Source organism: Centruroides vittatus, unplaced genomic scaffold, assembly GCF_030686945.1.
Source record: "Centruroides vittatus isolate TY-2023 unplaced genomic scaffold, ASM3068694v2 contig_391, whole genome shotgun sequence".
Lineage (NCBI taxonomy): Eukaryota > Metazoa > Arthropoda > Arachnida > Scorpiones > Buthidae > Centruroides > Centruroides vittatus.
Genome location: NW_027122207.1, coordinates 3,427,375 through 3,455,093, shown reverse-complemented (window position 1 = coordinate 3,455,093; position 27,719 = coordinate 3,427,375). Strand labels below are relative to the sequence as shown.

The 27,719-nt window shown below is 26.5% G+C and overlaps 1 long non-coding RNA gene across 1 annotated transcript; it reads right to left on the bottom strand.

The window, feature by feature from the left end:
• LOC136975913 (uncharacterized) lies at nucleotides 1-27,541 on the bottom strand. Its single transcript, XR_010880846.1, has 3 exons — nucleotides 27,484-27,541; nucleotides 4,240-4,531; nucleotides 1-527 (listed from the first exon to the last, which is right to left on the bottom strand). It is a non-coding gene; the product is annotated as an uncharacterized lncRNA (long non-coding RNA).
• Between the last annotated feature and the right edge of the window lie 178 nt (nucleotides 27,542-27,719).

The window sequence follows — 27,719 nt, the reverse complement described above, 5'->3', positions numbered from 1 at the left end:
TACATTAAAGAATATAGATCACAATTTTGAACTAATTACATTTATCTAAAATGTGCTAATTAATATATAAAAATTTGTATTGATTAAAAAGTGTTTTAAAACTATTTTATTGCTGTAAATACGGTAGAAGTCATCAAGAAGTTGAATGGAAACGTGTTTATGGAGCATAGAGACAAACAACAGGATCAGCTCCTTGTAATGAGCAATAAATTAGTATAATCTTTACACTTTACTATGGTCAGACATGGAATGTGCTCCCTAATAAGCGGAAAGGCAACAGGAATAGCAACAGTCGATCCAATTACGGTATTCCGAAGCATAAGCACATGCTGGGAATAAGAGGGTGGCCCTTCAGGAATCACGGTAGCGTATTACACGGAGGGTACACTGCGGGTAAATTTTCGGTGTTTGTTAAGAGACGGGTGCAGTGCCCTTAACTGCAGGAATAGCCACTGCTGTTAATGACAGGTGGTAAGACTTTGTCGCTGTGTGTGGCCTTTAGGGGTGTCGGATCTTCTTTTCGGCTCCTGGAAGTTTAGAAAGAGAACTATAATGAGCAAAAGTGAAGACACGCTACAAAGCCCGAAGAAAATCTTAAATAATAAAGAAAGAAATATTATAGTGATCCTGTCGTTGTAACAAGAGATGTAAACATTATAACGAATTATGAAATTTATAACTCGATGTTAATAAAATGCACTTTAGATGTCCGAGGTTCGTGAAATATGTTTTTAAAGGCGGAATTATTATATTCTCTACGTAAGTTATGCTTACAGATGGCCAATAAAGTGATGAATAATAAAATAGATCTAAACTTGACATGAAAAGTATAGGTCTAACGCGATTTTTAAAGAAACTTTATATCGTTTAATAAAAATAAATAAGAATTTCACAAGAAAAAATTAATATGTTAAAAATACATAAATAATTTTCTCTGTTAAAATTTTAAACTTTATTAAAGTCTTCATAATAGAATATAATTTTTTATAAGTGAAAAAGTAATATAAATTTATATTACTTTTCCACTTTTAAAATATTTTAAAAAAAAGTATGTAAAATAAAAATATATCGGATTGTAAATATCAATATTTAATGTATTGTAAAGCCAGTAAGTCTGTAGATCCGAATATGTTTCTATAAATTTAAATTAAGAATATTTAAAATGGATATTGTATACTGTATATTTTCCATAGATTTTTCAATAAAAGTATATTTTACACTGCAGATTTTTAAAAAATTATATAAGTTAATTATTATATCAACGAATCAAAACAAAATGTGAAACAATTTCAGTTAAATAAATAACACGGATCCTAGACCAAGAGAGAAATATCTTCTCCGGAAGATTCAATAGTTCTATCAACTGGCTTTTGCGCAACAAAGACCTATAATTACATGTCGATGTAGAAAGGATATCATCAGCGAGATACGTATCTATATATTTATCGGTGTCAAAATATTTATTGTTGTTTATATGTCTGGATCAGATCTATCAAGTATCTGCTATTTATAAATAAACAGAAAAGCGTCAAAGATGGGATTTCGCTCTTCTGTTTGTTGATATATTGATAATATGTTTATTAAAAGATTAGAACTATATATATAGTTAAACAGATTTTTAAAGAGGTCTAGACTATTAATAGGAAAAATAAAATCGCATGTCTACAATATTTTTCTTTAATTTCTAATTTATAAATTTCGTTTTAATGCGAAAGATATTGAAGTAATGGAATAACAACATGTTTAATTAATTGTGATGGAATCAGTACGAAAAAGAAAACTGAAAATGAATTTTTACGTAATTAAGAACTTCATTTAGATAAATTAGACACAAGTGTTATTAGTTAAAAATTTATGAAAATAAACTCTTAAATCAAAATTTTACTTTTCATATTTAAATTAAATCGATGTTTAAAGCTATTACATTATAAATTTATTTAAACGATTGAAAGAATATATTTATAATTAATAAAATATTCAAGAATAAACATATTTAAATATTATAAATGTTTGCATTTAAAATTTTTACGAAAATTTTCAAAAGTACATAAAAATAATTTTTAATTTTTAATCATATTATTACGTAATTTTTTTAAAAAAACAAAATGTCTAGTAATTGTCTATGCACTATATGTTTAAAAAGCGGAAAAATTTAATAATGACACAATAAAAATCAATTTTTTAAGTCCTTTGGATTACTAAAGTATAATTTATTGTTATAATACCCAGTAGAACGCTATGGGTTGTAAATTATAAAAGACGTTAGAGTCGTTAAATTTTTTCATTTATTCGAAATAACGCCCTCAAAAAAATATCCGATAAATATTCATAGCATAAACTGAAGACGGAATCAAGTTTTTCTAATCTTAATCGATTTATAGGCTATAGTTTCGCCATATCAATTTCGTTATCGAACACGTTATAAGCCCTCGTAATTCGATAGTTCATATAAAAAAAATAAAGGTATACTTAACTGCAAAGACTCTCTCTTCACCTGTAAACAGCCAGAAAAGATAATCGATCGTTATATAAATAGTTTTGCAGGGAGAAATGTATTGATTCAGAAATATAGATGGCATTCTTCAGTGCAAGTGAAAAAGAAAGAAAAAAAAAAAACCTTTTCACTATGCTATTGTTACTTTTGTCGGATTGTGTATCCCGAGGTCATGCTTCACCTGACCTCCGCAGGGCATGAGGAGTTATTTATCCAAGAATGGGAGGAGATAAGTTGTCAATCAAGTCTTTCCCACACACGAGGACTTGTGTAAGGGACCAGTTTACACAGCTGGGATAGGAGTGCCCTCTGATGAATGAACTTGCTTCGAGACCATAGATTATTGGGGGCACAAGGGTGACAATACGAACGTTCGGCCTCCCACCGTGTCCTTTTGTCTCACAGCGGGGAAGAAGACCCATCTGTCTGATCACCGGAAGCCTCATAGACCATTTGAGTGGGTAGTCTCCCATCTCTCCAATTCGCATTGTTCTCGTTAAATTGCGTCCTTCACAAAATGAAACTTATTTGAAATAAATAGGCCTTTCCATTGTTAAAACCTCTTTGTAAATTACAAATGAGTCAACAAGAGGATACTTGGGTGTTAAATGCACATTTCTTCCAACCAATTACAGCAGACACTTCGTAATTTAAATGATTTTTCAGTGCTTTTTTCCTCCCTTCTTATTTAACGCAAAACTCTTTCACACGAAATTACAATGCTAGACAGAAAAATTATATTTAAAAAAATTACAGATATAAACTTTTAACATTCTTATCTTTACACTTTATTAGCGCTATCATTATTTAATTTTTTTAGTATCAAAACAACTATATTTAATTAGTCCAATGTTTTTTTTTTGTTTTTACTTCAATATTAACGGTACAGGTATTCGGCTATAATCCGTATTCTTCTTTATTTTGTCTGAACAACACACAACATTAAATTAGGTATCTGAATAGCAATTAAACCTGGTTAAAATAGTTCTCACTAGATGGAACTGACAGTTATTTAAAAAATAGTGTAAGAAAATAAATGAAATAAATTCAATTATAAGAAAAAATTAATTATGTTTACGATTAAACAAAATCAAAAAGATCTATGAATGAGTTTATAATGCTTATTTCATTTACATTGCCGATAGTTAATTTCAAAGAATTAATAAAGAAATAAAAATTAAATTAGGATAGAAATTTATCATTTACAATAATATTTTCCGGAAATTTTATGAGAAAATGCAAAACGATAATGTGATAGAAGACGGAAAATAATCAATACACTGTAGTTAGATCTTCTTAAATCATTTATCTAGATAAATAGAAAATCACTCAATTGTAAGAATTAAGCATATATACCTCTTTATATAGAGCAATACAATTTTCTATACGGGGAAGAAATCAATAATAATACCTTTTACAGTTACAGACTTTTTCTAAATATTATTTTTTCGAATTGGATTCATCTGTGGAGATAGATTTATCCGAGTGGATAAATATTCATCATAAGAAGCGGTTGTCTGTATATTAATATCGGTTCAAGAAATGATATAGGAGAAAGTTCTGTATAAAGTTTTTTTGCAATAAAAAAAAGAATAATAATATTCAGTGACTTCAATATAAAAAAAAACTAAGAAAATATAGTTTTCATTTATAGTAAATCTGAAAATATAAACTTTATATAAAAATAAAAGTTTAGATCTTTCCTGTTCTTTGAACAGTGAAATTTCTTTCAATTGGAAACTGACCTGGTGCAATATATTCTTGTGCGAGTAGAACATCTCCAATAGAATTGGTCGTGTGTTCAGCTCTCTTTATGATACGGATAGAATCTAAACAGTCTCCCATTACACAAGCCAGCGTCAGATGTGTAGGAGGTAACAGTTTGCAGAAGATAAATGAACATCATGGTTGAGCGGCGTCTTGACAGAGAAGGACAGAAGGATGAGCAGCGACTTCGCAGATACAATTATCTGTGCTGGTCAGTGACATGTCACACTATCTTCCCGATCGGATGTATCTCTTGTTTAATTCAACATTCTGCAAAATAGCACCATTTATTTGTATTAAGTCTTATATATTGAATATAATCATCTTTATACATAAATTTTGTAGGAAGCGTTATATGGTTAACGTGTCTGCCTATATAATCTCGTCGTTTTACAAGAAAAATAAATCTGGAAATGTTGTAGAATATAAGTCTACTATAAAATATATTTAATTTTTTTTTTTTTATTGACAAAGATGTAACATGGGAAATTTCCTGGTAGACGATGTAAATTTATTTCGGAGATTTTATCTGTAGATCTATTAAGCTAATAGTACTGAAGCGAATCGGTGATTGAAAATTTGATAGGAAGAGTCTAACAATAAACGGATAAGCTGTTTGCATTAGAACAGATTGGACAGGAACCAGCTTAACAATTTTAATGATATTTTATGAGAGTTTTTTAAAAGCAGGAATAAAACTTTTATTAGAAATATGGAATTTTATCATATTTCTATAAAGTAATAAATTTTATTTTTAAAATATATTAACCTGACTATCAATTAATTTATTTTTTCTTATAGTCAATTGAGCTATATTACTATTCAGGAAACAACATTAATATAATATGAAAAATTATGCTTACTTAAAGTATCACACGTTTAAAATGTATAACGCAAATTAACTAATAAACGATTTAATTATATGGAACTAAAAATGTTTCTAAATATATATATATAGGCCTATATTATTACATATTATATAGGCCTATTAAATATATATAGGCCTATATAATATGTAAAATTAAATGTTTTATGTAATATATATATTACATAAAACATTTAATTTTAAAAATTTGTTTATTTAAGCGAAATATTTAGTTTGTTTTCAATTAAATTCTTAGTAATAACTCTCACTTTTGAGATTTACTAGCTTAATTTTGTTATATCGACGTTTACGAAAACATCAAGAAGTTTATAGGGTTAAGTTTAGAAGATACTTTTGAAAATTTGCACTGGAAGGAGCATTTGCACGACAGCTGTACGATATAGATCAGAGTGTTACTTTGGATAGAATTAATTCCATGCGGGAATACGAGTTTATGAAAACAAGAATAATTTTATTTTAACTTTATTGTTATATTTATACTTTTCGAGTAGTAATTTAAATCCTGTTAATTAATAAATTGTTTTATTTAAAATCTAAAGATTATTTTCACAAAGCAATCGGAGACTAAAGCCGAACAAAATTCTTCTATTAGTTGTTTGAATAATAGATTTTCGCAGAAAAGATATTTTTTTTGAATAAAATATTATGTTACATAATAGACGGTGTAAATATCACGTAAGTGGATGGCGGAATTTCCATTTTATCTTCATTTAAAAGGATAAGAAAATCATCATTAACAAAAGATGAAGAGAGTAATCAAACCGACAAAGTAAATTAATGAAATATTATAACTGCTAGACTTTGTATGAGTATAACCAAGTGCAAAAATACAATTGTAGACGTCAGAAATATTCTTCTTTGGAATGATTATCAAGTCAAGTCAGTAGGTGAAGATTGATTAATTTAATTCGTCGGCAATATCAGTGGAGTTCATCGGACGTATCTTGAAAGGAGATCTGATTAACTGTAGACAAACATAAGTTGAGTGGATCTCAAGAGAGTTGTTTGAAGTATCGAATTTGAGCGATGGCACTTTAAGTGGACAAGCACCATTATAGTGTTAACGAGAAAGCAGTAAAACGAGCCGTTCTTTAGGTTTAATGGGCCGAAAGAGTAGATGCGTGCTTCTTTCACTGAAATCAGCTGATTCGAAGCATGTCAACTGATATTTCACTCAAGAAATTATCACAAATGGATGAAGTACGATTTCTTTCCTACCCAACTAAATGGATCAAACAATTATCGATTCTCGATAATTCTATATTTCTTCAATCAATCTGACAGATCTAATTTTCTTTCATAACTCGCTACCTCGCTAATATTTCTTTTCATTCCGTAAGTTATCAATCTGGTATCATAAATCAGCTTCGTTTCTTTTTCTTATTTTTCGCAAAATTTGATTTAATATTTACGAAAAGTTACAAATTACTCTCGGATGAGTTGCAGTAGAATAATTGGCGATATATTTAGAACAATTTTCTAAGGTTTCATATTACTAAAACCTGATGCAGGTATAATTTAATTGGTTATAATTATCTGTATCACTATAGGCTATACTGAAATCAAATAACATCTATTATATTAAATTTTAGATGTTTGTAATGTATTTTGTAACAATGCAACGCGGAGGTAATATCGAAGTGAGTGATTAACATTACATGGTATCACAAAGCAAAATTTCATTATTTCGAGTAAAATTAGTCGTTTAAACAATTTTAAATTTAATAAACATAATGAATTGTATTAAATTTAAATGCTTCTCCCAAAAATATGAGGAAAATTTTATGCAATCTAGTTAAATCAATATCAAAATTATAATTCTGTTCCTCTATCCTGCATTACCATCAGCTATAGTTCGAAATAGCGATCTTTACGTGATGCAAAATGGCCAAAAATTTGTTTGAAAGAAAAAAATATCTTGTAAACTAATGTAATTCGATGATAAATTAATTTAATATAAAGAAATCATATTAATTTTAACAAAATGTTTAAATGAAAGCGAAAGGTTCTTAAGCAATTTTGATTTTCTACTGATTAAACTTGACAGATTATTACAGTTAAAGCTGAAAATCTTAAAAATGTCGTCCACTATTAAAAGGAAAAGTAAAAAGCTGATTAAACAATGTTACGGCGAACATTAAGAATACCAAATATACGTTCTCAGAAAGAGCATTCGAAGAAATTCTTCTCAACTTTTCCAACAATCTAACAGCGATGATTTTTTCCCCTTTTTTTCCCTGCCTCTCTCACTTAATTTATGTCTGGTCATGGAAAACTTAAGCATACTTACACAGTGTACATATATAGAGCAAATAGCGACACCACCTTACACGGGCCTCAAACTATGATAGAACATCGGAAATTTTAACACAAAAAATTCGAGAAACACAGCATCTATTTTTAAAGTACTGTACTTATTATTATTTTTTTTTAACAAAATATTTTCTTTAAACTATTTCTATTAATATTAAAATTTATTTTGTTTAAAGTCAGCTTTAAAATTATTTATCTAAAGTTAAATTCGAGAAAATCGATTTTAAAGCGATAAATGAACCAATTAAATATTCGTTTGTAATTTCTTTATAATCTTTAAATTAATTAGTAAACTAAGTTATAATTTAACTGAAAATGTCTTTAACTAATATTCGATTGAAACAAACACAAAAGGCAACTAAGTCTTTCGCATGATTTCTTCGTTTTATTACATACTTTAGTAATTCTCTCAATTTATGTAAGTCCGGTTGACAACGATTTGTCAGTTTAATGACAAGATGTGCAATCTAATGTTAAAATTTCTCTACCTGGACGTATAAAGGGAGACTTTCTGACACCTGTCACATTATATTATTGTCCTCTGTCACATTGGTGACGGGTGAAATTTTTTTCCCCTCGTTTTTTTCAAGCTTTGCTAACTGTTTCTTGTACAGTTGTTGGGGCGATTAGATAAGCTTATATTGCAATTTTGACGAAGAGTATCAAGCTACAGATGAAAATATTTTTATAAAAATAATTTTTAGAAAAATTGCTATATGTATTGAGAAAAACAAAATAATCAGAATTGATTTCGCTTTTACAGAATAAATTTATAATTTTACGATTTTACGTATAAAATAAATAATTGTAACGTTGGAAATATGTGAATTAATTTATTATTCCGAGTAAATAATACAATGATTGATTAGAAAATATTAATTATATTTATTAGAAGTTTATGTTAACTTTATTACATTCTTAAAGACTTGTTTGTCTTTAAGAATGTAATAAAGTAACATAAACTGTACGAAACATCAAATGTTTGTTTTTGATGTAACATTTGATGTTTCGTAGAAAAAATTCAAGCAGAAAGAAAAAGAAATTGTTATTCTAAAAAAACATTATAAAAAATTAAATAAATTTGTGGCTATCAACAAATATAATTAAGACGAAATTAAATTAATTTAATAAAACTAATTAATAATGTAAGTAATGATAACAAGCAATTTATTTATTTTTTAGTGTAATGATTTGGAAAGTAATGACAACTTTTTTTATTATTAATTTTAAATTTTCTAATATATAAGGATTGTCATTGAATATTCTAAAATTAAAATTTTAAAATAAAAACTTTTTATTCTTATAAATTATGTAATATTGTTGGGAATTTTTTAAAATAATAATTTATCATTTATTGTAAATTTTATAATTTTATTTAAAAAATTAATAACTAACTACTTCATTTATAGGACTTTTAAAATATTTCAATATTTATTATAATAAGAATTATAGAAAATATTAATGCCATTTATAAAATTCTTAACAGTAAACATCATATAAGCCTATTTAGGAAATTTGAATGAAATTAGCAATAAAAATATAAATAAACCGTTTAATATATAGGCCTATATATTTTTTAAAATCATTTATTATAGTATATATTATATTTTAAAAGATATTAAAATTTTTAACATTAGTCAAATACATTAATTTTTATTTCTATTTAATGAATATCATCAAGCAACAGTTAATTAAAATTAATTTTAATTTCAAAATTGTCCATATTACATTTGTTTTTAATCAGTAATTTAAAATAAATATTGCATCTTTCTCAATTAATTTGATTTCGGCAATTAATTTCTTTAAAATAGCATCTGTTATATTGATCTGGAAGTTTTATTTTAGATATAGAATTAGTTATTGCGAATGGAAAACAATTATCGATCAGTTCTAAGGAATAAAAAGTTTGAATTTAATGGTATTTGCTCTGAAAGGATGAATACTTACACACAAGATCTATTGAAAATGTGTTTTGATTATTTTTTTAAATAGCGTGTGAAAATTTGAGAAAGAATACGGTTCCTGAATAGTTTTTCTATTGTGTTTTCAATTTTATCTACTCATTGTAAATATATATAAACGTATAGAAGGAAAAATAAATTTAAGATTGAAAAATATTTCTTCTTAAAATTTATTTAACATTTTTCTATTATTGAAATTTTTTCCCGAAACATTTTAAAAATTATGTTTAGGACAATACTTTAACGATCTGTTTATGGCTTTATCTGCATTTCTCATGCTTAGAAAGAAATATGGATAAATGAAATTGCCTGTTGTATTAGCAAAACATGGAATTATAATAACTTTAGTAATAAATAATGTTTTTTTATTTTGTTTTTTTTCCCCTTTCAACTATAGTTTATGAGCGAGTGATATCCCATTTCGCTTAAAATGGAATTACTATTAACAAGGATTTTCTTTTACTCTCTTCAAATATCCGTGATGATTTATCAAAGAAAAAAGTAATAATATTTTTGTGCTTAGTTGAAACCAGTAATTGGCTGTTCTTTCTCGTAATGATGAAATATTACACTTATTCTTACGTGAATAAGTTGTTTAATTTTGTAAATTTGAAAATCACAGAAAGAAAATAATATATATAAAAAATTAAAATAAACAGTTTACTCATAATTTTTAATTAAATTTTTACTATACAATTTAAAATTTGTTCTGTTTGGCTTCGTTTTAATTTGTAAAAGTGTACATTTGCAAAAGAAATAATTGCATCGTTTTGATAGACTCATTCTATATACATAATTAATAATGAATTATTTATTTCTAGTAGAATGTTTACTCTAATATACAGTAAATATAGACTATATGTATATATGTTTACTCTTATGTTTATAAAAGCCTATAAAAGTAAATATTCTAGGTTTAAATGTTAATAAATCAATATGCTTTGAATTTTTGCAATAATACACAGCAATATATATTATTGAAACATTCAAAATGTATTTATTACAGAACGTCTATTAAAATTTAAAACTGTATACTAATATATACCTGAATGAAGAGTTTTGTAAGCTTTTATACAACTCAAGACGTTTTTCGTATTCCTATAAAAAGAAAAATATATGAATTATAATACAAAAACAAAAAAGTAAATTTTACCTTAGTTCCAGTTTATGTAATTATGCAATTTATTTATCTTTTTTTTTTCCTCTCTCAAAATATAATTGAGTAAAACGTAAGAAAAACTCAGTGACTAATATCATAATAGGTGGTAAATGGCCTTCTATTTGTTATAGTTTAGCTTATTCTATGATGATGATAGATTGTTTCTTCTCTAACACAATAAACTCTTTATTTTGTTGACTTATGTTGATGAATTATCATTAATTATATAAAAACATAAAGTAGTTAAGAAGCTTCTCAGAGAAAATGGGATAAGAAAAATGTCTACTAACTCATAAATAATAGCAGGCTTGCTTCTAGTCTCCGGTAGACTAGAAGAATACCAATTGCACCAAACTTAGGCACGAAACTTTAGAAGCTAATAAGCTATTCGCATGTATATAAAACAAATCTCTTAATAAAAAAAATATTAATATAAAAAAATCTGTAAATTATTTTCAAAAATACTTTTCTATTCCTTTTTTTCTAATAATATTTCAGCTTATTTAACAGGAAAACTTCATTATTATTCAATTTACGTTCGATTTTTAGAATAAAAAAAAATAATAATAATAATAAGAATAATTTTAAATCTTAAGAGTATTAAAAATTCTTAGCGAAATTTATAACTCGATTATTTTTCTAACATCCGAGTTAAGTACAAATACAGAAAATTTCTCGAAAGAAGTTTCGAAAAAAATCACATATTAAATTCCTATTCAAAGTGAAAATGGCTGTTGAAGCTATAAAAATAGAACATACGCTTAGTCCATTAACTTTGGTAGTATGTTAGATCAAATGTATAAAACCACTTTTTGACAGATGTTGCATGTTTTGTAGGCCTATAAAATAACAATGACAAAATACATGATCATCATTAAATTTTAACGAAGTGCTTTCGTTTAAAAAAAACAAAAACAAAAACAAAAAAAGACCATTTTTAGCATTTTTATATTTTATCTTAAAGACTTGCAAAATTTTAAATTTCTATTTCGTATATTTATAATGTAAACATAATTAACTTTTTTTTATATAAATATGAGAGAAGAATAATCGAAAGTATCTATCAAATTTCAAAAATTAGACAGAAAGCATAAAATAAAATTTGGCAAGTTAACGTCATTTTAACATTTTAAAAAATTTAAATGCAAATATTTCGAATTTAATCATAACAAAAAAGTAAATTTTTCTGATAAATGCGATGATGGAAAACAAACCGTCGAGTTAAGTCACTTTCTAGTCATATAAATAGACATATTTTCCAAGAAATACGCAATTTATCATTATAGTGAGACTTTTTATATCCATCTAATCGAATTTTAAATCTACAAAGATTAACGTTTTTCATTCAGCAGGGGGTTCTCAAACTGTCAGGTTTAAAATTTCGGTAAACGTCACATAAGGTTCATTTTCTGAAAGTCTATATTTTATTCTAGAATAATACAGAAAATAAAATATCAGTATTTTAGTGATAAATATAAAATTGTTTTTTTTTTTTAAATTTAAATAATATATTTTATTAAATCTTGAAAAGCCCTAGGATTTTATTATAAGATATGAGATTTCTTATTACATAAGAAACAATGTAACATGGAAATGATTATGTCAGATATTATAAGAATTTAAACAAACAAGTTTAATCAAAGATTGCCGTCAATTTAAATCGTTGTAGTCCAAGCCGAATAGAGTTTTTGTATGCGCATGTTTTAAACATTACCATTCCAAACATAGCATTCTCTGAGTCATTAAGTCTCCGACTTAGACAAGAGTTTCGACCATCTTTGTCCGATTTTATGTACATCACAAGAGATTTTTACGACGTCAGAGGCGGAAAGCACAAAGTTGGCTTCTTCTACGTTATTCTGCCCCTCTCCCGACTCGAAGACCCCCTATCGTCACGACAACGTTCAAGTATCTGAACTTTGGGATGTGACACCTGGCAGTGCCAAACTTTCTAGTTCAGATTATAGGGGTGTACCAGAGGATGGATCTCCGACGAGAGAGTCCTGTCCGCCACCCTCGCTCTTCTCAACAAAGATTTTATGTGACTGGTAACGACGGTGCCTTAGGCTGGATTCCATTGTAGATCTTTACCTTAATAAAGATTTAGTTGTTATTTTGTAAAATTTAACGAGTTAAATCGTATTATATAGGTCAACTCCGTATAAATTATCACTAAACAAATTTTTTCGAAACTTTTTATAATCGTAGTCTTCGTGATATATATGTTTACGGTGCATAAAAGCGGCACTTCGATCGTAAAATAGCAAAAATTAACGTCAAGAATCTATCAGTTATTGTTATTCTTCCGCTTTTTTTTTTTTTTTACACGTAAATTGTTATATTTTACAGATTTTTCTCGGAGTGTAGCAGGAACTCTTTTCCTTTAATTAGAATTTATAATTAATAAAAATTATTTTTACTTATTTCTAAAATGTAACGGAGATATAGTTTGTAAAAATACTTCTGAATATATTAAAATGCAAACAGATTGTTATTTAAAAAATAGGATTAAAAATTTCTCAAGCACGAATAAGAAAATTAAAAGAATATTATTTTTTTCCTAAATTTAATTAAATGAAAAATTTAAATCTTGAATCATTTTACTTAAGCAACATTTGCTACACACTTCAAATTGTTTTAATTTAAATTATTGAAATAATTTTGAACTAGTTGAAAATATTAGTAAAAATGAAAACATTTTTAATAAAAAAAAATCAATTTATATTAAAAAAAATTTTAAATTAAAAAATTTAAATAACATAAAATTTCTTCGAATTAGTTTATATTCTTAGATATTTTATTGAAGGAAAAAAATAAACATATATAAATTTTATTTCATTGAAGAGGATTATTTACTTTTATAAGTTGTTCTAGTATAAAAGTTATTTAATTTATTTATCATCAATTTTATAGAAATAGATTAGAAATAAAGTACTAATCAATTCAAACAGATTAAATCAAGTTGAACTTTAACGAATTGTTTGCCTAGTTTAATATTAAACATAAAAGAACTTTAATCCACTTTAAAATAATGTTGAGTTTGAAATCAATACGCTGTTGTTTAACTCAAGTAGATTAAAGTTAAATAAGAATGAAATTCTTTATTCCTTTAGGCTTTTTAAATGTTTTTTTCATTTTACTATGAAGTGTGTTTTCTTTTACAATTTATATAATTCTCTTAACGTTGAATAATATTTTTGTTTTTGTTCGCAGAAAAATTCTAAGATACTTATTCAGCATAATTTTATTTGCAGAAAAATATTAATAAATAATAATAACAAAAAAAATTTATTCATTAATTATTCCGCCGTTTAAAATTGTGGAATTTCGCTTGGTATAATGACAACGTTATAATCAATTATGAAACTAGAATTTTTAATGTAAAGTTAGAAAATTCTGATTAATATAAATGAAAAAAATATTTTAAAAAAAAGAGGAAAAAATTGTAATAATTAAATTTACATAATTCTTTTAATGTTTTCAAACGAATATATAAAAGAAAAAAAAGAATTCAAACAAAATAAAATGCAGATAGAAGTAGAAGAGCGTGCCATTTTACATAGAAATGTAGAATAAGAATCAGATTTTGTTCTAGAAATAAAATCAAAATGCAATTTCATATCTTGTACAATCTTATTTTCGGATTGTCTGTCGTTTCCTTAGCCTATCATTTCTTGGCAAAAGGATTCAATTTTAACTGACTGATAGTAAAGGAAATGATCCCTCAGTATGTCAGGCGCTGCATGATGGATTAATCACGTCTGCCTGACTGACGGAAGTTGCCGCCGTCAGCTTCCGGATCTCTTCCGCCAATCACCGAAACGTATTACAACTCACCATACCGATGGAATAATCCGAGAGAGTAAATAATCCCGCTTTCAAAGCAGACTTTGTATCCCGTTGCAATGTAGTGGCTCCGCCCTTTCCTTGTCCCCGAGAAATCGGGGGAGAGGTTGATAGAATAACTGCTTCCCTCCCTTCGTGTCACTCCAAGCTGACAACAGGCTTTCCTTAGAACAATAAAGTATACGGTGGTGAAATCTCTCCATCTATCTGTCAGACTAGGATACTTTCAGCTGTCGGTTTTTCTTCTAATTTGATGAATGCAAAACCCAACCTTTCGGAAATAAAAATGTAAAATTAAAGTAAGACTTTCTATCTTATCGATTCTCTTAACTTTAAAAATTATTACAGCATCTTTCATCTCGTAAATTAACATTGTCTCTCCCCTATTGTGTCTAAGAATAGTCCAGAGATGTATATATAAGTAATAAATTTCTAGATAATATTGCTTTGTCCTATTTATTTAACTATAAATAGTTCAGACTCAATCTCGACCCGTTCTACTTTCTTACTGAAACTTCGTATATAAAGTTGCAGAATTGAAAAATGGTTCGGTTTTACTACATTAAATTCAATAAGAGAGGAGGGGGAAAAAAGTGAAGAAGAAATCAATAGAAGAGGTAAAAATATGTGCTCTATTTTAATTCTATTTTATTATAGGATTTTTTTCAAAAGTGTATGCGTGCAATCTTTGATGATAAAAAACCAGGCTGTTGTAGGATTAACCTCTATATGCCTATTATAAATTTAAAAAAAGGAACTGATATAAATAAAAATTAGCTTATTAGGTCAAAGAAAGTAAATATTATAATCTATAAAATTTATTACGGTTAAAAAAAATAATATTCTAAAGTACTGTACTTCTATTGTTCAAACATTAAATAACAAAAAATTTAATTAAAAATTTAGATAGAATAATATTTGTTTTTTTTCATTTAAATAGATGTATTTGTTTATTTCTCATTCGATCGTTACACTTTCGATAATATTATAGAGTGCAATCACTTTTATCTGTAAGCTTATTTCGATTCTAACCACATCTAAACTGATCAAAACGACCCACATCATCTCCTATTGTGAGACAAAAGAAAACACTTAGATATAAGTAAGCTCATGTGTGAACAGCTGCCAATAATGACAGCGGGATAAGGAGGGAGGAAAAGATGGAATATTTGCCTTCTAAACAGATTGGGGCTCCTTTTCAGTGGTGTATCTTGTTTATTTAGAAGGTTTTGTGTGAACTAACAGTCTCAGTCACTTTTCGACTGGATAATCCCGTCTATTCCGCCAGAGAAAACAGTCTCGTCATCTTCTATAGCAAGTATTTTCATCAGCTATTTTTGTTTTGTCTAAGGAATCGAATGTAATTCAATTTGCTGCGGAGCAAGAACCTGCTGCGAATACCTGCAGTGAAATAATGACTAGCCAAATGATATGGTAAAACAGGTGTGTTTGCTCATGGGATAACTGTCATATTCCTTCTTGTTTTTCTAATATAAAATATGGAACTTTTTTAAATGCTTAAGAATATTACAAAACAGGAATTCTCTGCAACCAACGCTGATAAATTTTTCACTCACTTTAATATGTTTTTGTTTATTTTAACTCTTGAAATAAATATGCTTTGACATAAAAAATAATTTTACTTTTTCGCTTTAAAATATCATTTTATCTGTTAATATAACGTCATAATAAATAAATATCTTATAAAACTGATAAGAATATAAAAATTTAATAATTTATTTTAAACTTGTAAACTTATCAAAATTTAATATTGTAAATAATAAAAATAAGAATATTTCAAATGTTTTCAGATGAAGTAATTGATAATTTAACATATTTTGTTTTAAGAATTAGGAAACTCTGCAGATATATAACCTCGACATAAATCTCGAAGTTAACTTCATTATTGTTCAGTATAACGGGCAGATAATATTGAAATATCTATCAAATACCCACTCTATAAATATCTGTTAACATTTCCTACACATAAAGCTATTCTTTAAACAGTATTAACAAGTCTAATGTAATAGTGGAGTCAGTCTAAGAGGTATGTACTGTACATTCAGCAATATGGCTGATCATAAGAGGAATCTAGGGAATAGTGTGTTGGCCATTTCTGTTTGGATTTCAAAAAATAATGGCGCCGAAGAACAATAAAACGAACGATAACTTCTCCTTATCCTTCATAAAATACGACACCCAACTTTGGAAGACAGAAGACGATGCTAGGAATGACGAACGGTGCGGTCAAGTCTCGGGATGGAAGTGCAGACCAGTTGGTTCAGAAGGTGATTTCATATCAACCACACTTCCAGTGATAACATTACCATTGCTGAACCTCTCGGTAGGTCTGCACTTCTATGGGCTATTTAGGAATGAGGTAGTACCGAAGAAAAAACGATTTGGCGAAATCTACTGACTTATAAGTATTTTTGGCCTAGACTAGATAAATCCATCTCTGAAAATGTCTCTTAAAATGACCAGAATGCTTTAAAAGCTCGCATCCTTCCTCTCTTTTTTCCACTTCTGTAGTGGAATGATTGATATGATAATACAAAAATAAACAATGGAGTATAATAAATTTTATAAAATAACTTTAGTAAGATTAATGATTTACATAAATATTTTTGTTTATTTTCGATTTGTTTATTAACAAGTGTTGAAAGACGACTTTAATTTGAAATTAAAATCGAAACAAAATTAATTCTAGTTACAATTTTGTTTACTTATGAATAATTTTCTTGCTTTATTAATTATTTTAATGACTTTTCTTAATATTATAAAATACTTTTTTTACATAAATAAATCAACGTAAACATAAACCGAAAATATATAAAAATATACGAAATAAAAATATATTTTCTATATAAAATTATTAATAAAAACTTCAAAATTCATGGAATATTAAGTAATTTTTAATTTAAAATTTAATAATAATTATTTGTTAAGTATATATAATAATTTAAATACCAGTTTCTAATTTGATTTAACCTTCAGAATAACGATAAGGTCGCATACGAAAAAGAATTGTTTTTTCTAAAATATTCTTAACATTAAGTAGCAATAAAAATTTAAATTTTAATAATTATCATACTTTACCTTTATAAAACGTGTTTAGTTTACCGCATATATCATTTACGACAAAAATATTAAAAGGAGGAAAAATCTTTAAAATAATTGCCCCTTATAATTGCTACATTATACCTGGATAGTGCGTCGATTCCGTTGCTCTTCAAGACAACAGCTGCATCATATTGATCCAATGAAAACAAATGGTTTTCTTTAACTGTTCGATTAGATTAACCTTAATTTGAATGAAGAATAATTAAGTGTAAAAAACAGTCAGATCGATTTATTTAGCAAAGAAGAGAGATCAAGCGAACTGAGCAGCTGAAGGTGATTGGTCATGTGTCTGCATTTTAATCATACAGATTGATTTTTTGTTGAAATAACATTTTCATAATTAAATAAAAGTAGCGATTTTAAATCGTCTTTTAAGTACAACAGGTTTAAGCTTTCGTTTAGTTCCTTCTATGCAACGAAAGCTTGTAGGATATACATTACATTTCGTTCTCGTCTCCTGAAATATTTAGCTAAAAAATTAAATTTTTATACGTAAAATACTACGACTTTAAAATCTACTTTTATATAAAAAAAATCTTCTAACTTTAGAATAAAGATTGCTCTTAACAGAAATAAATCACCAATCTTGAAATTTTAACTAAAAAGTATTTCTTTTCAATTATAAATAAACATCATTAATAAAGATGATAATTATAGAATCGATTAACGATGCATATTTATATACAATTGTTAACGTGAACATATTAACGAGAATCCTCATTAAATGATAAATTAATTTCCGAGTTTATTTTGCTAATTAATTAATTAATTTTAGCAATTAACGATTTTTCTGTAATCTTAATATAAATTTTATAACATAATAATTATTATAACAACATAAATTAACATGAGAAAATTTTCTTAGTATTTTATTGATTGTTAGGAATCTAAAAATCTTTTTGATCTGTCTTGATATTAGTTGCTTTTATGTCACCATTAAATATCGTTTTTACTTGTATTTTATAATCTGTATACAAGTTTAATATGAAGATTTTATTTTCTTATTGTTTTATATAATTGCTTTCATTATTTTACAGTCTAATCTAATTAAGAAATATATTTAAAGTTATATAAAATTGAATATTTGGCATTATCTCGTCGCAACTATTATATATTATATGTGTATCTTTTCAGCTGACTAAAGAAGACCAATTGTGTGTGCAGCATTGGTTTAAAAAAACAAATTAAGTTTATTACAGTGCTTAAACATTGACTATTTTGTAGATTTAATTACCAAAATGTCCTTGAAATAGCCGTAAATTGAATGTTCTTTAATGGAAAAGAGTGGCATTTAACTAATTTACTTAAATTAAATATACTTTATAATACAAATAGTTTATCTTTCGTATAAATTTTAGGAAAAACTGAAAATATATTTCATTTTGCAGAAAAAAGAAGTTTAATATAATGAAGATTCGATTATATTTTTATTTTGTAAAATTGCATATAGGTTCGTATGCAAGCGTCATCTTAATTCCTTTTTTATTTTTATTTTTATTACATATACTTACGAGTTATCCGTACTTACATATATGATTTATATACATCATAAGCACCATTAAGGTATTTACATATAAAAATCAGTTAGAGTTATTTTTCGTAAGAACGTAAAAACAAGAGCAATAAAAAGCAGTAAAGAGATAAGAAATAAAGTTAAATTAATTGTAAAATTTTCTATTATTTTGGCGATAAATCGGCTGTTTGAAAGTATAGAGCTTTAAACTAGCATCATCTCGAAAACGATACGAATCTGACGTAAGTAGAAGCTGGGAATAAAAGAATGACATAAAACTCACTCCCCATCCATCAAGACCTATAGATGCATTAATAAGTCAGCCAACGTCTTCACGAGAATAACGTCCAACGATGCTTATCCACTGCTATCCATCATCACCGTATTCTGGATGCTGTATGTATTCGATCGATCTTTTCCTATCATATTCCACAAAAGACGGAATGACAAATATTCAGGGAATGACACCTGATCTAATACCATGGCATAAGGATTAGCATATTTTTCTTTTGTTTGCCTAACCCGCTATAGAAGCCACGTAAACAGTTTGATTTAATAAGACACTAACTGGGAGGTTAGGAATGTTCGATAAATGTTCCGATGACGAGCTATCGGGGAATCTAATACCATGTATCTTTAATGAATAGTTGTAGAACCTTTTATGATTGTTACTACTGTTATGAATCACGATTTATGTGTTTAATCAGCTGTCGGATTAAAATCTAGAGGAGGATATCAAGTTTTAATAACAGATTATTATGATTTTCTTTTCAAATTAAAAAGGATCTGGGTGATGCCGAGATAACTTTTCCAATTAAAGCAACACATTAGATGTGAAAATATTAAAAAATTAAGTAACTCAATACTCGTTCTAAGCGAGAAAGCTATCTGCAGAAACGGAATATGCGGTGTCCCAATGTGATTAATTAATGGTCCAAAAGACCATAAATAACGAAGCAGAAAGCTAAGGTTAATGAAGACGGATCGACAAGATGAAAACTGAATCTACAACTAATCCCTCTATACGTAGTAATTATTTCAACTTTATATTTAGAGATAATTTGCATTTCGAAAGGATAGAATGTCACCGTATGTGATGTTCTACTGGCGATATGATAGGGATGTTCAGTCTTACATTGTATCTTAGTCAGCAGTCGATGGGTTTGATCCAATCGTTATATTAATGACAGTTTAATGTGGCTATGATAATAGACTTAGTTGTGTTTGGAAGTCATTATAGTAACTAATGATGAAGTATTACGGATACATACGAACTCTTCTGTCATTACAACGTTTGAGGCTATCGGTTGGAGCTGAATATAATTTTATGTTGATCGATGTATAATTCTCTAAAGGATACCTATAAAGGAATATTATTAACACTTTCTATTTGCAAATAGAAATCATTTCTTTCTCTTTTCGTATTAGATCTTTCTGAAGATATTATTGAGATATATGCCACGCTATCGACTATGAGGTATATAATAGTACATATATACACTATAAACATCAGTTTAATATATTTTAAAACAAACAAAATAAAACAGCTACGTTAATAAATATAAAATATTTCAATGCATTTAATCATTAAAATAGATTAAATATTGAAAAAATTTTTGTTCGGCAGAAATAGAAATTAATGATGTAAACACGAGAAAGATTTTGTTTATGAATTTTTTATCTTTTATTTCGTTTGCATTTTAAAATGTATCTGTAGCATTATAAATGAGTTAAAGAATTACATAAAATAAACGTAAAAAATTTTAACTGAAATTAAATATAAAATACACAAATCGCAATACTGAACCACAACTAAAAGTAGGTTAATAAGATGCCGTACCGGAAAGAAGAGTTCGGCTGTTCTGCAGACCTTCTCTGTATACTTGTACAGCATAAATACATACAATATATACAAATAGACCTCACACGACATAAAAGTTTTCTTATATTACAGAAAACACCGCATCAATATTGTAATTCATGAGAGAATGGCATTTCCATTTATGAGTTTGACGATATTATTATGGAATTAGAATGAACGGATTCGAAACTTCCTGCTGGATGTTTCAGTTTTCGCGTCTATGATACTACATATCATACACATCCATCATGTGACATCATAGCCCTAAATTACATAACGCTGACAACGGTGGCGCCACATTTGCCAGCTGATCCTGTAATTTTAGCAGCAGAATAACAGAACTGCGAACTGAAGCAAAGTGATAGTCTAGAGTTACGACTCTTTGTTCGTACCAGTTACAAAGTTTAGATTGATTCGAATTAGAGCAGACGAATACAGATATTTTCTATTACTACAGCATGAGATTGATAGTCCAAATAAAAATATAGATAGCTTTTTTATAGCTTTAAAGCTTCGTAATTTCTAAAATGCTTTCTAAATGTTTAATTTGTGACAAAAAATAAAAAAAAGGATAAAATTGACATTCATCAATTAATATTTAAGTTAATTAATTTCTATAAAATTGATTTAACTAGGATTATGCGGATTTAGCAACAGTTTATAAGTTTATTTGTTCAGCATTTTTGAAGTGAAAATGTTTAAAGGAGCCGTATCGAAGGTAAACTATTTGTAAGCTGTTGAAGTTTACAAAATGCCAACTATCAATTAGACGTCAATAACTTATATCAACAACTATCCGAGATGCACTCTGCTGCAAACCCGAAGTGTTGACGGTGACTAAGTGCAGTGTTCTGTCCAAACACAAACTACCAAGTCTCCCGAACAGCTTACGTACAAATCTTTCATTGTTGACATAACGACAGATCTAACGGATTTAGGCTTCACTGAAAATTTCCTAAAGAACTTAATTTATTAAAATTTATTTCTTGTTTATATTTATTATTTCTATCTTCTAAAAATAATATACAGTGTATATATTGATTTAAAAAGTTCGAAGCTTGTATTACTATCATCCTAATTAAATTTTCTTCGATTTTCAAATGTAATTTTTTTTTTTTTTTTTTGAAACGGATGAAGAAAACCTTTCTTTTTTATTGTAGCCAATGAATTGTATTACAAAAAATATTTTTTTAAAAATGTATATTTATGATAATAAATGATTTGTTTTTATTGAAGTTAAAAGAAATGATTTTATATTTATTTTTACTTTAAAAACTATCCAATTTATTTCACGATATTTTAAAGTAAAATATAAGAAAAAAAATTGCATTATATTTTTTATTTGTGAAAAAAATAGGCAGCTCATTAACATCTATAATAAATGTTTAAAAAATATTTTAAAAAATAACAAATAAAATCTGCCGTTTTTATTACAATTTTAAACAATTTATTTGGATAAAGATTAAAAGAAGTTGTCTAAAATTCATTTTGCTCAGAGATGAATAGAAGTTTATTTTTATTATGAGATTTACTTCATCATATATTGAAGAGATACATTGCCATTTTATTATTGATTTTTAATGCATCCCTTCCTGTATAATTCAACAAAAATATTACATTCGGTGATAATGGATAGTTTATTTTGATTAAGGTTAAAGAAAATTATTTGATTTTTATATTTATTATTATCTCGTGTGGAAACATTCTATTAAGAACTTCAATAAATCACAATGTAGTTAGTAAGCTTTTTATTTATAAGGAAGGAAGAAAGGGGGAACAATGCTGACTCTCGGAGAGAGCAATGATGGTAAATGAATAATATCTCTTGCAAGAACAATCATCTTGGAAATTATTACATTTGTAACTTATGCAAACGTTCATTTACAATTCGTTGTTTGTGTAAAATGTAATGAAGTTAGACTGACTTTCAAACGTATCTTTGCCGACGATCGACCGACTTCCGCTTCACATTAGCCAAATGCAATCAGATGGAAATGGGAAAATCATGCAACGCAAATTGTGGCGGATATCGTTACTTACTTCTCATTACATATCGTTAACATGCCATACGTCAACCCTTTCCCTATATACTTTCTCTCTTTTAAACATTTTAAAAGGCAATAAGCATTTCTGTTGGCTTAACTGCGACCCTACATTTTGAATTTTCTCTCGCTAATTTCGGTCTTGGTGGAAGAATTTCGTTTAAGTCTTAAATGGTTTTGAGGAACTTCGTTCTAAGCAATCTCCATTATGCAAAAGCTTCCCCCCATAAGTTTATTAGTAGTAAAATTACTATACCTATTACCTCTAAAAGTATCTACATCGATCGATAATGGTATCAAAATCGGTCTCTACTTAGTTTCATTTGTCATAATTAACTTGACAATGATACTGCCATCTCCAAAAAGTGATAATGTATATTAATAGACTGAAAAATAAAACATTTATGCAGGATTAGATGCTACGATTCTTTGTCTTTTTGATAAAACCCAAGATAATTGACATGGCATTAAATGACGTGACTACTAAATCAAATTGTATTTCTTCATCCTTGTAACTCGATGACATCAACAATATTGGTGATTTTCGTATAAAAATTCCATTATTTCGCCTCGTTAAGATAGCTGCAAATAATAAGAATATATCTCGGGATTTGTAAATATTAAAATAGTAATAATAATAAAATTTTAAAATTGCTTTTATTCTATTTTTAAATCGTTTCCATTATTGTTCGAATCAATTTGATCGGTAAAGTAAATTTTGAAAATACAAGTTGCAACCGTTCTTACAAATTGATATATTATTTATTAAAAACTTGTTTGATTTGTCAACAAATATAATATAAAATTGACAAAGATGAGTTATCCAAAAAAGTTATAAAGAAAAATAAAATAAAGAAATAATTTCTAGAACAATGTAATTTCCTACAAATTATTAATATGTTAACATTTACTTTTTTAAAAATTTATTTCTTTTTGTGTAATAATAATACATTTTCGATGCTTTTTATTATGACATATTTTTCAAATAAAAAATTAATGAAAATCTATACACTTAGGAAAAATATAAATCTTACATAAAAGATATTTGAGTATGCATTACATACTAATTTTAATTATAAAAAGTCTCGTTTTTATTTTTTTAATTATCCACAAATGTATCAATTTAATCAATATAATAATAAAATACAGTACAATGCAATATAATAGAATACCAGAAAATTTACAAATTATGAATTGATAATAATATAAATATTTGTTAATGGAGAATTTAGCTAGGTGCAGTTCGCTAGGATTCGGGCCTTTCGGGCCCTCTAAAGAATTTTTTTTTATCAAAGTCAGTGACAATATTATGCTGTTATTGGTGTAGTACAAATTGATAGTACAGATTCTAATTATGTGTTAACGATGCAAATTTTCACATTTTTATAAAAATAACCGAGAAATGTTTTTAATCAAAAGTAAATGTGTATTAAAAATTTACAGACTGTATTTACTTGTCTACTCAAATTCATCTGTTTAAGATATTTCAAATAATTATATTTATAAATTCAATTATTATTTCTTTGATAAAACAATATACATTATAAAATTTTCTATACGTCTTCAGTTTCATTGATTTTATTAAATGATAATGATCAAAATTCCATGCTACTATTTAATAGAAAATGGAATTTATACATTATCCTGATTTGAAAAATAAACTTTTAAAAAGTCTACGTTTTTTCAGAATTTAATTTCTTAGTTTTCTAGTTTTGTTTAGTTTTCTTGAAAAGATTACGTTTATATTTATAACACTCGTTCGGCTGTTGTTTCTGACAAACTGAAACGTTGACAAAATTATTGATATTGGTCTTTTAGTGGAAAGGAAACGTTTTCGGCAGTTATCGATCAAACCATCACCAATCAATTAACCTATATAGGACTATGGAAAACTTATTTCTTGCAACAGACAATAAATGTCTGTTGTAGGAATTCATTTCTTGCAACTTACTTAGTAAACAATACAATATTATAGTAAAGGATAGTAAACATAATTCACTATATTTGATGAAATACTAGAAATTTTCGTAACTAAAGAAATAGATTATAAAATAATGTTTTAGCGTTAATAATATGACATTTTGAATTAGAAATATGATAATATGAAATATATATTTTACATATATTAATAAAATTTTAAATTATTTATATATTATAATCACTCTTATTATAATTACTGCTACTTTATAAAGTTTAATGCAGAGTAGAAGAATCCTTCTACTCTTACTTCTGCAGAGAATATAACGTTTTCTATCACTTTAAATTACTAGTAAAATAGTAAAATAACAGCTACTGAATTTACTAATATTCGAAATTAATCCTTGACTAATATTATAATTAATTTTAAAATTAATAGACGTACTTAAATCACGTTTTTATTCTCCACTTCATCTCTAACTTTTTCTTGTTTTTATCGATTTCATATGCAACGCAATGTCTTAGAGATCGTTTACTTCTTTACACTTTCGCCATTTTTATATAAAATGATGGTAGAATACGATAACAGATTTTTTGGAGTGCTCTTACATGTAAAAATGAAATTCTGTCAGTCGCATTTTTCCACGTTGAAAAGTTCTTGAGCTATAAAGTGTGACAGACAGACAACAGACTGTCTTTAAAAATCTTATATAGTCTATGTATGAGAGTTTTAGCCTATAAAAATCTCATATAGCTTAAGTTTATATAGATTTAACCTCTTCATTTAATAATCCGGAAACTTTAAAAACGAATGTATCAAACATGGAAATGGAAAAGCATCTTTCTTTATGAGAGACTCTAACTTGAATGACTTGTCTTTATTCAACCTCTTTTAAACTAAAATGGTGTCGTTCACTTTAAAATAACTTAGATACGATTTTAATGTAACGAATTGCAAAAACTAATTAAATTATATAAAAAAATTTTTAACGAAATGAAATCATATTTATAAGACAACTTCTATAACATTTTATTACCTTTTTAACACTCACTCCACATCAAAATACAATAAATAATTTTATTCAAAAATATTCTTTAAAAAAAAATATCTTTAATTAGAAAACAATAAATTGTTTATATTAATTAAAAATAAACAATAATAATAATAATTTCTTATATTAAAAAAATCATTTTAAAAATTGGCTAATTAAACTTAAAAATCGAAAGTCAATTTATGTAGGCGTATGATTCTTAATTTTTTTCAAAAATAATATCACATTAGAAATAAGAATTAATTATTTTGAAAGAATAAATGACGTTGAAAATGTAATTAATGAATTGAAATTATTAATTTAACTAAGTTTTATTGCTGATCAAGTAAATAAGCAAATACTTTTAAAATATTTTAAAGTGTTTTCTAAGCATTCAAACTATTTGTTTTTATAATTTTAAAAAAGGTGAATCTCTTGATAAAAACACTTTATACATCACACAGAAGAAAAAATATTGTTTTTTACTTTATTTTTCTTTATCCACGATTAAGAGAAAAGAATGGTTTTTTTTTTTTTAAAAAATGCATTTATTAAGATGTTAGACATATTAATGTGTTTTTCTCGTTTCTTCATTTTTTCTAAGCAAATAAACCGCTCTTGTTTATTTCGACTGCAAATTACTTTTTTTTTATTTGTTTAAGATAAATTAATTAGATGAATAACATAACAAATCCTTAAACACTACGCGGTCTTATTCTTAACATTAAAACAAAGCAACTTTACATCATTGATCTAAGTTTTGTAAAGAAGTTTAAGACGAAATTTACTGAATTACTTTTACTTTTATTCATATTTTTTATTAATAACCTAACAGAAAAGATACGTTTCATAAAATTAAGGGATTAATTGCTCTTATTCTATTGATTACGAAAAAGACAATAATAAAAACTAAAAGGAAAAGAAATAATGACAGCTTAAAATAATTTTATAAAAAAAAATAATAATATCATAATTACAGAAATTATTATGCTTATTCAGTTCAGTATAATGAAAGGAAAGCTTAATTAAGATGTAATCTTAAAGCCAAATTATTAGAGCGAACCATTTACAACGTAATGATCAAGAATTCTTAAAACAACTTCTAAAGAAAAAAAAATTAGTCATTGTTCAGACAATTCTCATTTATTATGGTATTTATAACCATAAAATAAGTCATAAATTTATTTCAAAATATTTTAAATGTATACTGTTGAAATAAGTTATTTTTGTGTTTAAATCCCTTATAAATTCTTCCGTATAAACTTAAATTTACGAATTTAAGAATAATTTTACGACAGTTGTTTGTTTATAACAATTGTTTGTTGTGTCTAGAACACTGTTACGGATATAATGAATATTTTCGTATTACAATCGATAAAATTTTAAAACAATAACGATGTATAATAACAGATGGCATTACTGTGAGTTTAAGACGGATTTTTAATGATCTAAATGACAAAAATTAGAAGATTGAGGCATAAAAAATTATAACAAACGTTATTAAATAAAATTATTAGTCACTGTAATGTTATTGTTATATTTAAAATGAATAAACTAGTAGAAAACTAACTTTGATCTAATTCTTGTTTATACCAATGCTATCGATTCTTTCAACATCAACAGCAAAATCAGTTTTGAAGTTTGGACAGAAATATGTTTGTTTTATCCGAGTAAAGCAGCATTTGTTGTGTTTGAAGGAAAGAATTTATTGACAAAGTTCTTTTATCAAACAATAGTAACTCTCGGAACAAATGCCGTATTTCAAGATCATGGTGTAAAGTCTGTTTAAAATATAGGCAGTTTAAC